Source organism: Carya illinoinensis, chromosome 16 (genome assembly GCF_018687715.1).
Source record: "Carya illinoinensis cultivar Pawnee chromosome 16, C.illinoinensisPawnee_v1, whole genome shotgun sequence".
In the NCBI taxonomy this organism is placed as follows: Eukaryota; Viridiplantae; Streptophyta; class Magnoliopsida; order Fagales; family Juglandaceae; genus Carya; species Carya illinoinensis.
In genome coordinates this window covers 21,003,361-21,022,227 of record NC_056767.1, presented here as the reverse complement: position 1 = coordinate 21,022,227, position 18,867 = coordinate 21,003,361, and positions in this window count along the sequence as shown.

Below are 18,867 nucleotides of genomic sequence, written 5' to 3'. Positions count from 1 at the left end.
TCATCCCCCTCAAAAAACTCCATTCAACTCTATCATGCGCTTTGCTCATATTTAATTTGAGGGACATATACCCTTTCCGACCCCCTCTTTTACTTCGAATATAATGTAGTGTCTCATATGCCACTAGAACATTATCTGTAATTTGTCTCCCGGGGACGAAAGCACACTGAGTATCAGAAATAATCATAGGCAGAATTTTTTTGAGCCTGTTTGCAATGACTTTTGAGATTATCTTATAAAGGACGTTGCAAAGACTAATGGGCCTAAAATCAGACACTTTGGAGGGATTGTTTTTCTTAGGAATCAGAGATATGAAAGTATGGTTTAGCTCCTTAGGAAAAACACCATTATTTAAGGCATTTAAGACAAAAACAGTAACTGACTTTCCCACCTTACTCCAGTATTTTTGATAAAAAATAGGAGACATACCGTCAGGGCTAGGGGCTGTCGAGGGATGCATTTGTTGAATAGCCACCTCAACTTCTTCCATTACATACGGAAGAAGTAACTCTTTGTTCATTTGAGGAGATACCCTCACCCCCACTTCTGAAAAGCATTCTGGAAAATCCGGTTGTGAATCTGAAGAAAATAAATGCTTGAAAAAATCCACAATTAAGACCCCCATCTGATCTCCCCTTTTCCAATTTCCACCTTCATCTTGCAATTGATGGATACAATTCTTTCTCCTCCTAGCATTTGCTTTATGGTGAAAGAACCGTGAGTTCCTATCCCCTTCTTTTAACCACTGCACTCTAGACCTTTGTTTCCACATAAGTTCATCCCTTTCCAACCATTTCTGGACCTCCTCCTTGGCTTCTTTATGTAGAGAAGTATGTTGGAAATTTGGATCCATTTCTTCTATCCCTTTTAGTTTGTCTTTGGCCGAAGCCAATTCTTTTTGGACATTACCAAAAGACCTTTTATTCCAATGTGACAGCTCACCTCCACATTTAGAAATTTTTTCCATAAGATGGTTACTTTGAGCAGAATTTTCTCCCTCCCCCCAAATCCTCTCCACTATTCTTGAACAATCCTTATTGCCTACCCACATTGCTTCGAACCTGAAAAGCCTCTTACCCCTTTTCCTTATCAGCCCCCCATTTGTATCCAGCCATATCGGAATATGATCCGAATATGCTGCCATCCCGTGTTGCACGTGCCCAAAGGGGAATGCCTCACACCACTTTGTATTGCCTAGAAATCGATCTAATCTCTCACTTATCACATCTCCTTCCCTCCTATTACACCACGTAAAAGGTCTCCCAGAAAAACCTAAATCCCTAAGTCCCCTTTCATTTAAAACAGATTTAAACCCCTCAATCTGTCTCTCACTTCTATACACCCCCCCATTTTTCTCAGATTGGTTGAGGATTTCATTGAAATCTCCAAAGACCAACCATTGACTAACTACTCCCTGCCCTAAAGATTTGATCAAGCCCCACACCTCCTCCCTCCTTTCTGTTTGCGGATGGCCATAAATACCCGTAATTAAACCCGCCCCCCCTCAAACATGGAATTCTTAATTAAGGCATGGATATGGTTCTTAGAATAGTTAATGACAAGCAAATCACAATCATCTTTCCATAACAAAGCTAAACCACCACTACAACCAATAGGATCAACAACAAAACAGTTTTTAAAGCCAAGAGTATACTTACAGAAAACCCATTAAGATGCCGTCAAGTGAGTTTCTTGCAAGAATACCATGTCGGGATCTTCCTTCGTAAGCAGGTCACGAAGCGTTCGGACACCCCGTGGGTTCCCAAGCCCACGGGGATTCCTACTGAAAAACTTCATTGCGTTTGGCGGGGCTGATCCTCAGCCACCGCCAATAGCTCGGAATTAAGGGGTCCCAACCCATGGTGTTTCTTCCTAGTGACCACTTCTTCTTCTGCAACTTCTTTTCCTTTTCTCTTTCGGCCACTTAGGCTACTAGTTCTGGATGAAGCTTGTTTTTGCTTGAAACTCTGCTCTCTGCTGTGGCTAATCACCTTTTGAAGAGGCCGGCCTTTAGAGCAGGCCTTCCTAGGGATGACTTTGGCCTTCGGATTACTTGGGCTGGAAAACCCATAGGGCTGAGGGCCCAACTCCATTTCAGCACCACCCGGATCCAGGTCCACACAACCCACAATCGGAATCTCCACCAGAGCCACTGATATTTCTTCTGAGATTGTCGGAGCCACCACCGGACTTGGAGGCACTCCTTCAAACGGAGGAGAGCCATCATCGGACGCTGACTCTAAGAAGACCACCGGGTTCGTCTTCGAAGGAACTTTAGGAGAAAACCCATATGTCAAGATCACCACTGCCGGCTGGGTTTGGTGCGGAGAAACCGGAGGTGGCTTCGGGAGATTCGGTTCCTCTGTTTCCTTAGCCGGCGAATCCGAAGGGGTCCCCAGATCCCGCCGAGGTCTGTACTCCCATTTCCCTTCTCGCCGGTTGGACCCATGAGAAGCCCTCAACCATTTGCCGTACTGCACCTGCTCGGGAGAAGCCTCCATCGGCGCTTTTTCGCATTCTCTCATTGTGTGCCCTACCACCCCACAGAAATAGCATAAATCATGTAATCGTTCGTACGAAAACCTAACCCAGCAGGACTCACCGTCTCCGATTTTCAAACGTTTCCTCCTTCAAAGCGGTTGGGTAATATCCACCATTACCCTAACTCTCATGTATTCACCCCATTCGACTTCCCCTTTTTCTAAATCCAGTTCCACAAATTCACCCAGCATGCTCCCCACCCTTTTCCCCACATAATAGTTCCGAGCCATTAAAGGGAGGTCATGAATACGCACCCAAAATGCAGCATGTTTGATTTGCATTGAGCTGAGTTGCAACGTACCTTCAAACGGTTTCAAGAGTATCAGTTGTTTGTCGAAATGCCATGGACCATCCCTCTCAACTTTTGATTTATCCCCCTCATTTTTGAACTCCACCAGAGTGAATACAGTGTTCAGATCCCTAAATTTTATCCCAAAAACTGGTCTCCACACTTTCTTCATGGTAGCCTTGAAAGCTTTGTGATTATAGTGTTTCCTGGTGAGAAGGCTCATAATCAAACAATGTTTCCTCCTATTGAGAACCTCTTCCACCATACTAGACTCCACCACCACTTCTTCATTTTCTTTCTTCATGAGAGACAGCGAGGCGTACAGGGAATCCAGCCCCTAGGCCATCTGTGCAGTCTATGGAATACTCGTACGCCGACGAGAAAAACGAGCCTCTACTCTAGGGCAGAGAGAGGAAATTTTTGTTAGCTTTTCCTATCTTCCGACGAAAACTTGTAATGTTAGATCCTTTTCGTTCTATTAGATCCCACATAGCCTTCTCCCATTTCATTTAAATCCCCTTCCCGCCCAAAATCAGTTAGCTGAAGTAAAATAAAACGAGCCATTTCATTTAACGGGCCAGGTGGATGGATTCATGTGCCGTCATCCTCCAAATCGATTGCATTCTATTTTTCCTTTTTTAAATCAGTCTAAGATTGAATTTGATGTAATGATCTACTTTTGTGAACTACTCATGTGCATACACATCATACGTGCATACATGTATGGAGATCTTTTTTGGCTTTTACGTTCGTTATTTCTTTCACCGGAAAATGAAGTCAATATTAAAGTTGTTCCTACTTTTTTTTTTTCCTGGGAAATCTCAAAGTTGAGATATGAGTTGTGCCCGCGTGTATTTAAGTCGTGCGCGGTACCGATAGTGTATTTTAAAACTTTTTTTTTTCTATAATATTTTTTTTAACATCCATAATCATTAAGTTAAAAATTAAAAAAATATACAATTTCACTAATAGTCACTTCTTTAACTTTTAAGTAAAATAAATAAATTAAAGTACTCAAGTGGTAACTTTGAGGCCAGGGTTCCATTAGGCTAGGGCAAACCAAACTTTTACTGTTTTTTTCGATCGAATAGTGTAAATTATTATTATTATTATTATTTTTGTTTCTTTTTTCTCAAACATTTTTTAAATCCACTTAAAGAGTTTTTTTTTTAAATAAATCAAAAACTCATTAAAATAACATTTTCTTAACCATTAAGTAAAAATTAAAAATGAAAAAATAAAGAAAGAATTCGGTACAAAATGTCGATAGAAATCCTCGGTGGATCTACCATTTCTCATGTATTTTGTACTAGTAAATGGCCAAATTATATTCTAATTATGACTGGTATGCTAGTATGAAGAATTTTATTCTTACGTGTAAAACATGTAGTAAAATGCTTATATGACATAATTTAATTTGAAAAATAAACTTTAAAATTTGAACCGTATAAATTAAAAAAATCTTACCATTTTTTTTTTAATAAAAGTCATACTTCATTCAATATTGGAACATATCTTACTATTTAAGTTATGTGGGTGGTGTACTCTACACACCGGTTTGAAAATAGAATATCTCATCTTCTCTCTATGTGGATGCGATCAGACCAATGCGTGAATTTTTAAAATTCATATTTGGATAGATTACTCTTATAATAATGTCTTTCGTCAGTTTGTTGTCATCAAATGGCGATATTTAATTTCATGCTTTGTGAAGAAACCCTACCATGTGATGACCCGCTTTTACGTGTATTTTCACTGAAGGGTTGTTTTTAATTTAATTAATATATTGGTTTATTTATTTTAAATTATTGTGTTTTAAATCGGTTTTTAATTTATTTGTTGTTGTGTTTTATTTATTTAGTCGTTTTATGGTTTTTAATATCGTTTTCGGCGGATTAGTTTTGGTTTCCAGAGTGAGGACTGAACCTCATTTCTTTCCTACATCTTTTCTTTTCCCTTTTTCCTTTTTGTCTTTTCTTTCTTTTTCTTTTTTTTCTTCTTTCTTTTTCTCCCTTTTTTCTTTCTCCCCCGAGCCCCCCCGTGCGTCGACTCTCTCTCTCTCTCTCTCTCTCTCTCTCTCTCTCTCTCTCTCTCTCTCTCTCTCATCTCCTTCACGCCGTTCGACCCATCTACCCAGACCCACCGCCGCCGGCCACCGTGCGGTACACCACCCCCACCAAAATCTTCCCCTCCCTCCGGTGAACCACCCCACAAAATTCCACCACCATCGGAGCCGCCGTTTAGCCGGAAATCCACCTTCAAGCCACACGGTTTTTGCTCCGATCTGCCGCCGTCGCTCCACCTCCGCCCACCACCTCTTCACCACTTCATCACCGACTCCTTGCCGTCCTAACCCACCCTTTTCCGGCCTCTAATAGTCACCGGAACAGCTCCCACGAGCTAGTTTCCGTTTTGGGTAATCCGGCCTTCAACTACCGTTTTCGCCGCCACCCACGGCCAAATTCCACTTCTCTTAGCTTCATAAACATCCTTAGACTCTTCCCTAGCAATCCCGAGCTTTGGTTTGTCCCCTTTCAAAAGTGGGTGTTTCACAACCCACGGCCACAGTGAAATTTCACTGTTACGTTGCTTTTCTTCGGCCGTTTGCAACGCCGCGAGCTTTCTAAAAATACCGTATAGCGCTGTAAGTATTTTCCAAACCCTACTTTCAGATTTAAATATATATTGCTCATTCAATAATTATTTGCTGTTGGTTGGTTGATTCCGGACTGAGTCCGAGGAGTTCGGGGCTCGGATGGATTGAGGACGGAGTTGCTTGATTTGTTGATTTATGGTTGGTTGGTTGTTTTGTGCATTGAGATTGCATTTACATGGTGCATGCACGTGCGTTTTATTTTATTTGAGAAAATCCTGTTTTGTTGGCGTAAATGGATTTTCGGGTGCGTGTGTCTCACGAGCCCAAGCCGGGATGGGTTATTATCTCGGTGGAGCTCCTCTGGTCACTCGGGAGCGTAATATACTGAGTGACGTCCCCTGAGTTGTCGAGGGCGACGACGGGAGCGGGACTAGGGGATGCTTGGCCACGAACGCGCCGGGCGCGGAACCGGGCATCGCTCTACTCACCGACTCTGTGGCCCTATGCTGGCGAGGGCTAGAGGATGCTTGGCCACGAACGCGCGGTGCGCGAAACTGGGCATCGCTCGTTTAGGTGTCACATGCATAGTTGTTACCTGCGGTGTGGCACTGGAGCCAGGGTGTGCGGATGACCCCTAGGGGAGGTCATGGTGCATACGGTTTGTTTGGTTTGAGTCAGAGGCACGTGTAGGGATGGTGGTAAGCAGGGATGGTGGTATAGTCCCGCCTGTGATTCCCGCCTACGGTGCACGCGTAGGGATGGTGGTAGAGTCCCGCCTGCGATTCCCGCCTACAGTGCTCTAATGGTTTGGTTAATGGTTTGAGTTGGATATGGGCCAAATGGTTTCTTTTGGCGTGATATTTGGAAAGGTTATGTTTTTGGGCAAAATGGGTTTTTTGGCGTGCGTGGAAAAATATGGTTTTATGGGACATGTGCATTGCATTCTTTCATGCATGTGTGAGTTTTATATGTTTTTATCTGGTGGTGTTTGGATTTTACTTACCTGCGGCACCATTTTTGGTTTCGTAGATTTTGATGCAGGGTTCGAGGAGGAGGAGGAGGCTGAGCCCGGGGATGCGGCTCCGCCGGAGTTCTGAGTTGGGTTATGCTTTGTATTTGGCTTTGAAACTATATTTGTATCTTGTAATATTTTAATATGTACGTTTTGAACAGCTTTGTATTAAACAAGATAAATTCTGGTACTTAGTTATGACTTTCGTATCCGCTGCGTATTTCTCGTGCACATTTGTTGCTTTTACACACACTTGGCACACGTCGTTAGGGTGGTGACCCGTGATGTCATCATCCGGACGTCTCGATTTTCCCGTGTCCTTATATGGGGATTTGGGGGCGTCACAACACTGTTATAATTGATTAATAAAACACCAAAAAGCATCTTCTATCAATATATATATATAGTGCCTATGTTCTCAATTATTTGTTAGACCGAGTTTTACTAATTTTTAAGGTAGAAATGCTGGAAAGAAAAAGATATTAAAAGCTGATATTTTTAGTGGACTGCACATTTTTTGTTGCCCGGGAGTTGGATTTTGATCAATACAGGAAGTTAACTTACACGACCATCACTGTTAAAATGCAGTTAGTGTGATATAATTTAATTTGTCCAACACCATTTTTCTCCTTGTATGATGTATCAGCACAAATGTACTAGTGACATGCATTCATTTCAGTAATTAGTTTCAATTGAGCATTTAATCGAGAGATTTTTTTTTTCTTTTCTTTTTGAGGACGTATATAGCAGCAAGCTTAAGTAGCAAGATAGGGGCCCTTCATACTTAGAGTAAACCTGTTGGAAAATATAGAATAGATTGCAAAGCGTTTACCTCAACTGACAAATCTTGGATTTGATGCGGTTGTTCTACTGACTTCTCATCGTTGTTGTTCATAGGCGAAATCATTTTTGTGGATGGTAGAGTGTGCTACGTGATAAGACCAGAACAACACTTACGTATTCCACAACTTAAATGTCAGGACTAGAGACAACTAAAATATTTGAGAGAGAGAGAGATTAGAACAAATGACAAAACGGAAGAATCTCTTCATGTTCCTGTTTGGATAAAAGCAGTGTCTCATCTCATCTCATCATTATAATTTTTTAAAAATTTCCACATAAATGCAATAAATAATTCAACTTTTTCAAATTTCAAAATAATAATAATATTAAAAAATAATATTCTAACAATATTTTATTCAACTTTCATCTCAACTCACTATCCAAATTGCACCTAACACACCTATGATCTAGTCTTAGTGTCTGATGTTAAAAGAAAGGAAATAACATAGAAAGAAAACAACAAAAGTGTATGTGTTCGGCAACTTGGGAAAATCAAAGACAGAGGTCACCGAGAGAGAATGGAAAAGTGCAACACGGAGAGTAAAAAGAAAACATATGACATCCCCAACTTCCGTTTGGGATTTGATGGAGATCGAAGTTTTAGGACATGTAACATAAGGTTACATACTCCATTCATGAAAAATAATATGCAATACACATAGCATGCTTATAACATTATGCAATAATCATAGCAGTCATATTTTTTTTTATCAAATATAAGTTGCACAAGAATAAACTAAATCCCAAAATGTCATTCATAACATTAATACATAATTTGATCCATCATTCGTCCAATCATAACCTTAACACAAAAGAGACATTGTACAGGAGTATGAACTGCTTAATTACAAAATCCATTATAATCTCATGACTATAGACTGAGCCACTCATGCAACTGTGCTATCAAAATTAATATTACATCTAGAAACCGAAGAATGGACTCCATTAAGTCCTCTAAACTAAGTCTTTCGTTAGTCGGCCTTGTTTAGTCTGGTGTGTCCTTCATTTCACCAAGAACAATTTCTACCATTCCGGGTAGGAATGGTAGTTGAGACTACCACAGTGAGAATTTTCAATCTTAGCAAATTATGCCATTAACCTACCAATATTTTACAAAGATAATAAACAAGAGATGTCGGGGTTGGGACTTGGCCCATTGCATGGGGAATGAGGGGTGGTTTTGCTTGATGGTTGAAAAGCTTGTCCTGGGCCAGGGCATGGGGCTGGGTAGGGGTTATAATAAGGGTGTCTTGGCTGCTTGTAAAGAGTATTAAGTCAAGTGGGAATGGAAACGTGCAAACTGATAAGGGTGAAGGGGCTCAGTTTTGGGGTTTCAAGTTCAAATCCTGGGGGGATTTGACGCCTCCAAACTCCACCTAGGATTTGATGAAGTTTGAAGCGTTGAGACATGTAACACAAGGTCACATACTGTAAAGCCTAGGCCCTAATGAAGCCCAGCCCTAGAAGAACAACAACGACATCATTTCTGTGAGGTGAGTGTATTCTTCTTTCCCCCTCTTTCTTCCCTGACTGTTTCACGCTCCCGAATCTTTCACTTTCCCATCACTCTTTTCTCCCGATTTCTCTCTCTCTCTATTCGCCCACAATGCTACTCTTCTCTTTTAACATATTCTTTCTCTCTCTCTCTCGCTCTCTCAATTTCGTGAGTTGGTTAGGAATTTTGGTGCTACACGCCACCACTTTTTGCTTCTCGAGTTCTTGCCATCAAAGACTCCCACCTCCTAAACAACGCAGGTAGGTTTTTTGGTCACTCCTCTCACTCTTTTTGTCTTCTTCCTCTTAGTTCAATGGGCTCTAGTCCCCTCACTAATTTTCCTTATCGTAGGGCGTCCCCATCTCTCTTCCCCGTCGTGCACCATTGTTGTGACCTAGGCATTGTCGTAGATATCCTTATCACACTGGTAAGTCTATGCTCAACACTCCACATATATAATTTTCCCTCGGTTCAACAGTCTTAAAACCCCGGTGATTTTGTTGTAGCGAACCCCTTGGTTTTACTCCATCACCTCCATCCAATCCTAGTGAATTATAGACTCCACCACATGTTAATTGCACCAGTAACTCTCTCTGCCCTTCTACTTTTGTAGTCTCTCTGTGCACCCCTCACTAACTTATCACTAAGAAATTCCATACATACCAGTCCCCCTCCTCGCCAGGTATCACTGCTCTTTGGGAGTTGATGAAATTTCCTTACCAATGTTGGTAAGCCCCTGTCAAGTCCTGTCTATGTCTTCTAGTATAATTTTCTCTCTTTAATTTATCCTAACTTTGCATCTTTTCCCTTTCACATTAGCACTCTCTCACTAAGATGAAGCCATGATTAACTTAGGCCACCTGAGTCGACATACGCCTCTAACCGCTTTGGTGATTTTCTTTTTCTGCTTGCTCGGTTTGAGTTATTCCATTGTGTGACTTTTTCAAATACAAAACTTAAATATTAATATTGTTTGTTGGTTCGTAAGGCAATACTTACGTCCCTGGATAGCGTCGTTCAGCTCAATAATTACATCGGCCACCAATGAAAGTAGGTATGATAACTTGAGTATTAGGCTCATTTTTACACTGCAACATGTATGACATGAATGATTGGTGGTTGCTGGAAAATTTGATGAAAATATATTTGAATGAATGAGAATGTAGGTTGTGTGGTTTCTTATTGGATTATTGTCTTGGGAGTTCTCTTGGTTGGGTGAAGTGAATAGAGGAATGTATGATGATGGTTGTTTGGGTTGATGTTGGATATTTGGGATAGATATTCATGGCTATTTATGTTGGACACATTGTGATTGTGTGATGTTTGTGTTTAATTGACAAATTGGGAGTAAGTGAGGGTTAGTTGATTGTTAGATATGATGGTTTTTGGGCTATTTATAAATTTAACTACTTATAGGCTCATTTTATTCTAGTGTAGAAATATAGAATTTCTATTAGTTAGGATTTTGTGCTTGTGTTGATTTTTAACATGTGAGTGAATAAATTTCTGATTTAGGTTATTGTGATTCAGCTAGAGTGCGGACTTAGAACGTTTATAATACATGAAAGTTAGGTAAGCGGAGTTCATATGCTAAATTTTGCATAAAAATAAATGGACCTAGGTTTATTTATGAAAAATATGCATGTTTTGTTATGAAAAGAAACTTGAAACAACCTCAGTTATTTGATATGCATTACTCATAAAATTTGTATAAAAGAGAAAAGTATTTTCCAGTCATGACTGATGTAGACATGAGTGAATTTTGACATTTTTTTCTCAATGGTATAAAAAGAGCGAATATGAAATCTAAAAATTTGTGCACAGATAAAAGATGCTTTTAGTCTGTTTTGAATATGTAAAAATGATCTGAATTTGTTCAGTTCTCTTATATGATATGTTGTGGCATTTGAAAACCTTAGGCATGACATTCTAATTCTGTATTTGATTCTATTTATGTTTTGTTTTGACCTTACCACATGTGTAAAATTGTGGCCTCTATTTGGGTTGGTACCCACTTCTTTGCTTTTGAGTGCACCCACTTTGGAAGCAAAGTAGTTTTTTCTGTGATCTTTCCTGTGTGCACACTCAGAGCTCTGAGAATGATAATGGGAAGACTCACTTCTATTTTTGCATGGTTTGGCCATCGGGGATAACATAACCCTACCATGGGGGTTAAGTATGGCCTCTGTTCTAATATGATATGATGATGATGTTAAGTTATGCTATGCCAAATAACATTTGTATATGAATACTTTTGAAACTATCGCTATGATATTTTAATAATATGTTTTGTTCTGTATTTTGAACTCTGTATGTGGCTCATGTTTACATACTAGCATATACTCTCTGCTTACTGAGTTGTTAATAACTCACATCTTATTTCCATAATATTTTCAGATGATGTGAATATTCAAATGAGAAACAAGAATAAGAAGCAATGATAGGAATGTTGGGTGTAGGGGATAGTACTAAATTTATTGGAGACTATTATTCATTACATTTTATTTATTCTGTTGATTTAGTTTATTAGGATGTTGACACTTTTATTAAGACTTTGAGAAGTAGTTGATTTATTTGTTGGATTATTTCATTGATGACTTTGTAGAGAGATTTATATGTATATTTGGTGGAAATAGATGAATCTATGTTTATGGAGTCTTTAGAAATAGATGAAGTTATTTTTATAGAGTTTTGGAAATTATATTTGTATTGTGGGAGAAAATCTTATAGGTGATAGGAAGTAATTTCCTGACCCTCCGAGTATGGGTCGCTACACATACCTCCCGCTCATGATAGCTAAAGATGCAGTGCACCTAGTATTAATCTAACAGTATACAGTATTCGCAGCAAATAAGTTTTTTGAGCAATACACAATGTACCAGAATGCTATATCCCTAAACATAAATATATTCTCATAACACTCACATATCCAAAAGTTATAACATTTGTCACACAATTTTGATATCAAAACATGTATTGGAGACAACACTCCTTAAGTACAGACATAATATAACTACTAAACTAAATATCGAGTCGCTCAAGCAGCTAAGTAGTAACTCACAAAATGGAATCCAAAAGTTGGAGCACCAACTCCATCAGCTCCCCAAGTGTCCTCTGCAACCTACTCAACCTCGTCCATGTGATGGCCCCATATTTCGCTTGGAATTGGATGAACATCTGAAGCGTCGAAACATATAACACAAAGTTACCTGCCTCTGTTCGTGACATATAATGATGCAATATTCCTAACATTCATCTAACATTATGCAATATTCGCAATGGATAAATTTTTCCTTCAAGCAACACTATGCAGCAAACTGATAATATCCTAAATACCTAAAACATGAGCCATGCATACTTGACAAAATAAACATCCATGATTACAATGCGGGTCTCAAAAACTGTAATCTCAAAAGCATCGAAGATCGAGCTCCATAATTACATCATCAAAATATAACTACCGGGCTAGTTCATCGAGAATTCGCATAACTTGACTAATGATGCCATAATACTATTTAATCTACTAAGGAGGCCACAAACTCTGTGTCGCAGCAACGGCATCTAACCAACATCCTTCAATCAGCCAGGCTCCGTTCCCTCTCCTAGTCCTAACACATCTCCTACCATTTAGGAGGAATGGTAGTTGGGACTATTATGGTGAGATTTTAATACAAATCTCAGTAAGTTAACAGAGAACTTCCACACAGGTTAATGATACATGCATGACAGTAAAAATATGAATGCATAATCAAAGTCATATGTAAGCATAACATAACTTGACCTGTAACATGGCATGGACTGACATAACTTGAACTGAATTTGAAACTTGACATGACATGAACTTAAAACTTGATATGAACATGAACTGGAAACATGACTGAACGTAAACTTGAAACATGACGTAAACATGAAATACATGAACTTGAAATCTTGTTCAATAAACTTAATTAATGAAAGTGAAATGTGGGTGCTACACGGGTCCCCTTGAACCGTGTGTCCCTGCCGATTACCACATCACAACACAGGTATCTGCATCAGCTATGAGTGCATTAATATACATGCCAGTTCAAAGGTATCTGCACCTGCTATGGACACACGTACTGTACGTATCCCGTGTCAAGTATCTCCACCCGCATGAATATGCATAACATTTAGGGGTGTAACTGGTCCTGTTCGGACTAATTTTGTACAATTTTTAAAATCAAACCAGTTACACTGATTTTGCATTTTCAAAAACTGATTCCGCAGCAATTACCCTCCTAAACCTTCCGATTTTATCAGTTCTAGTCCGGTTTTCCAATTATACTATAACTATATTATTATAAATTATAGTGATTTAATTTAGTATTAGTATTAATATTAAATCACTAATTACTAGTATAGTATTAATATTAATATCACTATATAAAAGTGATTTAATATTAATAAGTTATAGTGATTTTTTTTTTGAAAGACTGATCTCATTAATCATGAAAACAAATGAACATAACTCTCTATAGTCCAAAGTGACATAGAGGTACTCGGTTACATCATTTCTTTGTGCACAATGGACAAAATACAAGTTGGGCAGCTTTCAATATCATAAACATCCTTAGCCAGCTTGATGGCTGCTTTTGCAAGTTGGTGGGCTGCCATGTTTGCCTCTCTATGGATGTGAGTTGCTGTCCAATTGACATTAGAGTTTAGCACCCGTCTTGCATCTTCAATAAGGCATCCCCCCAAGCTCTAGTCCAGAGCTTGGCGTTGCAACAAATCCACTACATGTTTAGCATCGCCATCTAATAGACCTGTTGCAGTCCTAGCTCTTTGCAAAACATAGCTGCAGTTAATAATCCTTATGATTCAGCATCAAAAGGACTCCCTCTTAGTGACCTCTGAGCATGTACAGTACCAATAACCTGGCCTTGGTAGTCTCTGATTATCACTCCTATCCCAATTCTATCCTCCTTCGCTTTGACAGCTGCGTCCCAATTGAGTTTGAAGTGATGCTGAGTTGGTTTAGACCACTTATGCACTACTGCAGCAACCTATCTCTTTACCCCCTTAGATGCTCTAGTGGTTTCTTTGAATGTAGATAATTCTTCTATGGCCTGCTGGTATACTCTTGTAGGGTGAATGAAGGCTTTACCATGGTAGAGATCATTCCTTCTGGTCCAGAATCTTTACAGTGTAACTGTAGTCTTTTCTAATTCAGCATCATCTAGACTCTCTACTAGAGTAGACCAAATATCAAAGAACAGGTCACTATGGCAGGTCATTTTTTGGACCTTTCTGCAAATTTTGGTTCCACACATCCTGAGCAGCAACACAACTCCATAAGGCATGACTCGATGTTTTAGGGGCCTGTGTGTAGATGAAACATGTACTTTTCTCTACAATTTTCCTTCTTTTCAGGTTTGCTAGGGTTGGTAGGGCCTCGCTACATGCTCTCCATATGAACTGTTTGACATTTGGAGTGGTCTTTAGCTTCCATATACTTTTCCATACATGCTTGACTTGTGCTCTTCTGGATGATTCCCCTTGAAGATCATCTTCCATTTGTCTGTGAAGATGGTAACCACTTCTTACTATATAATAACCATTGGTGGTGAGTTGCCATACCATCCTATCTTCACTTCCTCCAATGCTAAGGGCTATTGTTTTTATTGCTTCATATTCTTGTGGGGAGAGTAGCTCCTAGATGAGAGGATGCTTCCAGGTTTTGAGGTCAATATCAATAAGATCACTTACCTGTTCACACTCACAATCAATTGGTCGAATGGAGACTACTTTTTTTTATGGAAAGGAGGGTATCCACCAGTCCTTCCATATATTAATTTTGTGCCCATTGGCCACCCTCCACATGAGTCCTTTTTTCAGCACTTCCAAGCCTGCACACATGCCTCTCCATGCAAAGGATGGCCTTGATCCCAATTTAGCATCTAACAACCCAATCTTGGAGAAGTATTTTTGTTTAAGTACCATAGCAGCTATAAAGGATGGATTCTATAAAATCCTCCACCCTTGTTTAGCTAATAAAGCTTGGTTGAAACTTTTGAAATCTTTGAAGCCAAGATCACCTGCCTCTTTGCTGTAGCTAAGTTGTTTCCACCTGACCCATTGTATCTTAGAGGTGTCCTCATTGTAGCCCCACCAGAATTTTCTGATAAGTTGGTTAAGCTTGTTAGTGATTGAGGTTGGCACCAAAAAAATCCCCATTGCATAAGTGGGAATGGCCTATAGCACTGCTTTTAAGAGGACTTCTTTACCTGCATTTGAAAGATATTTATTCTTTCAATTTGCCATCCTAGCCCAAGTTTTATCTATGAGTGAATGAAATGTTGCCACTTTCTGCCTCCCTACTATAGCAGGTAACCCCAAGTACTTCTCAAAGTTACTGGTAGCCTTAACTCCTGCTTGCTGCAAAATCTGGGTCATATCCATTGTCTTAGTGTTCTTACTAAATAAGACTGTGGATTTATCTTTGTTTAGGACCTGACCTGATGCCTTTTCATAAACTTCAAGAATTTTGAGGACACATGAGAGCTCCTTAGTTGTTGCTTGACAGAAGAGTACACTGTCATCCCAAAAAATAGATGATTAACTATGATGGGGCCTCTTCCAATTGGTACAGGTGTAATCTGTCCATCTTGTTCAACTCCATTCAGGAGTGAGGTAAGGGCTTCAGCACACATGATGAATATATAAGGGGACACAGGGTATCCTTGTCTAAGTCCCTTTGAGGGCATGAATTTCCTCTGTGGTTCCCCATTAACCAAAATCGAATAGAATACTGAGTTAAGACAAGACTGAATGAGTTTGATCCATCTTAATGGAAAGTCCATCTTGGTCATTATAGCTTCTACAAAACTCCACTCTATCATGTCGTATGCCTTACTCATATCAAGTTTTAGTGCCATACAATCTCTCTTTCCTTTCATTCTTGAATTCACGGAGTGTAGGACTTCAAAAGCTACTAAAATATTGTCTGAAATGAGTCTACCAGGCACAAATGCACTTTGATTCAAGGATATAAGATTGTGGAGAATACCTTTCAGTCTGTTAGTAAGAGTTTTCGACACAATTTTGTATAATACATTACAAAGACTAATTGGTCTAAACTCAGCTACTTTCTTGGGGTTTTTCACTTTGGGGATAAGGGAGATATAAGTTTCATTTACATCTTGGAGGGAACCATTATGATTGAGGACGTGGAGGGCATAAGAACACACCTCCTCACCCACCACCTCCCAGTGTTTTTGATAGAAGTGTGCTGGAAAACCATCAGGTCCAGGTGAACCTAAAGGGTTCATCTGAAAAACTGCAGCTCTTACTTCCTCTCAAGTGAAAGACTTTGAGAGCCAAGATTTCATATCAACGGTAAGATTTGATTCCAAGGCATACAAACAGTCATCAAAGCCAATGGGACAGGTGGTAGTAAAGAGTGAGGAAAAGTAACCTCTGAACACTGCACCTATGCTTGCCTAGTCAGCAACTTCTCTCCCTTGTTGATCCTCTATGCTTCTAATTGCATTAGTTCTTCTTCTTTGGAAGGCCTGCAGATGGAAGAAGTGTGTGTTTCTGTGCCCAAAATTCAGCCAGTGCTGCTTTGCCCTTTGGCGCCACTTTAGTTCATCTGTTGCTAGAGAGGTTTCCACTCTCTTTTGGAGTTGTTGCATTTCTGTTACATGGGAGCCTGTACTAGTGTTTTGAAGATGGCTTATTCTCTTTAGTGTCCCTGCAGTAGGGTTGTGGTTATCCTACTGTGTTCTTTTCCTCCATTTCTGAAGGGCCTTTTGACATGTTTCTAGTTTTTGTCTCACTGTACAGGTTGTTGCACCTCCTGGATTGATGCTCTTCCAACCATTTGCCACTATGCTATGACAGTCCTCATGTAAGTCCCAAGCAGCTTCATATCTAAAGCCTGGGTTCCACCTTTTGCTGCATTGGTTGGGGTTCTGCTTGTTAATGTAGAGGGGGGAGTGGTAAGATTTTATTACTGCTAGAGCAGTACATGTAGCTTCTTTGAAAAGTTCCTTCCACTCCTTGTTGGCCATTGCTCTATCTATTCGCTCCTTAGTAAACTGCCTACCACTCCTGTTGTTGGACCAAGTGAATTGTTGTCCCAAGTGTTGCACATCATTAAGTCCACATGTCTCAACAACTTGTCTAAAAGCTTCAATTTGGTTGTAAGGTTTGCTAGCTGCACCCTGCTTTTCCTTTTGATGCAAAATTTCATTGAAGTCTCCTGCACACAACCAAGCCATAGGTGATAAAGGTTTTAGCATCTCAAGTAATTGCCAACTACTTTTCCTTTTGGCTGTCTCGGGGTGACCATAGAAGCCAGTAAATTGCCAAGTTCTGTCACAGTCCTCTTCCTTGATCATTGCACTAATGTGCCATCTGTAGTTAATCACTCTGACCTGCCATGCTTCTTTCCATAAAAGGGCAATGCCTCCACTCATGCCCAAGCTATCAATTGCAAAACATCCATCCATTTTCAAACACCTTTTGACTTCCTCAATTCTTTGTTTACTACACTTAGTTTCCACCAGGAAAACTAAGAAATGGCTCTTTTCCTTAGTTAAGTTTTCTAAGGATCCTAACTGACCGAGGGTTCCCAAGCCCTCGGAAATTCCAAATTAAGAGGCTCATTGTTGGTGGCAGGATTGGAAACCAGTCTCTGCCATTGTGTTTTGGTTCTCATTGGGGTCATCCTTTCTCTTTTGCCATTTTGGTTTAATGTCATTCACTGCAATATTTCTCTTGGGGCTACTCTTGGTGCGACATTTAAGAGGGTAGTTTGATATGTCTTCCAAAGCCTCACTCCCACCATCTTCATCATGAGCAACCCCTCCTCGAGTAAGCCTTTTCCATTTCCTTACCTTTGGTTCCTCAGTCCCCTTTACGGGGTCCTTTTCTATTTTTTTGTCAATCAACTTTCCAGAGATTAGTTCTCCACAAGTAACCAGTTCCTTGTTGACTCCAGCTGAGTTGGTTACCCCTGCCTTCTGAGCACTAGTTGACCTTTTAGCTGTGTCAGGGTCTAGTTCCATGTTTGAGAGAGATAATGCATTTTGTACCTCATGGTCAGTTTCAAGTATGGCCACCTCGTGCATGTACACTGTATCCTGAGGTTTAAGAAGTTGACTATCCAGCTGTCTTGTATTGGGGGCCACAAAAGTATGTTCTGTATTCTCTTCTTGGTCAGGGTCATACTAGTTTCTTGTTGGTTTTTACTAACTCCATGGACTTGTTCCTGCATATCCATTGCAATCACATCCTGCTTTGGCCCCAAAAGTTCCTGTTTTAAAGCATGGTTCTCTGGCCTAGTTTTCTCCCTACCACCTTGTCCTTGGCCTCCTTGTAGTTGTCGATGGTGGTTGCCACCCTGAGTGCCACCGTACCTGCGACCATTGAAGATGTTGTTGTGCATAGGCTGAGCTCTAAGCCAAGCACCAAATTGTTGAGGTGCTTGCTCATCCGCCTGCTGTTCATAACGTTGCCTTATACAGTTCTTCCTCTTATGATACAATGTACCACTTTGGAAACAAAAACTCTGCAATCTCTCGTACTTGAAATAGATCCAGAATTTTTGGTCATTGAACATCAACCATTTCCCTCTTAACAAGGGTCTATGGAGGTCCACTGCAATCCTGACCCTTAGGCATCTTCCCCATGCACGTCCATCCACCTCTACCTCCACTCTAATGACATGCCCGATGGAGGCCCCAAGTTCCTCACCGATTTCTTTTGTCATAGTGTCCAGTGGAAGGTTGTGGAGTTGGACCCAAAATGGTTCATAGCGGAACTTAAGGCCATTGATGGATTCCGTGCCATCAAGTTCTTGGCAGGTTAACAGGCTCCTATCATAAAACCAGGGTCTTCCACTCAGCACTTTTTCTTTGTCCTCTCTGTGCTGAAACACGATCAGATAGCTCTGGTCTCCAAGCTCCTTAAAACTAACCCATCCCTCTAGCCTCCATTCTTGAGACATGGTTTCTCTAAATCCCTCACTGTTGACATTCTTCTCAGTTAGAGCTTTGCCCACAATGCAATGTTTCCCTTATCTATTTCCATTCTTGAGACCCTATTTTTTCACGTGGAAGAAG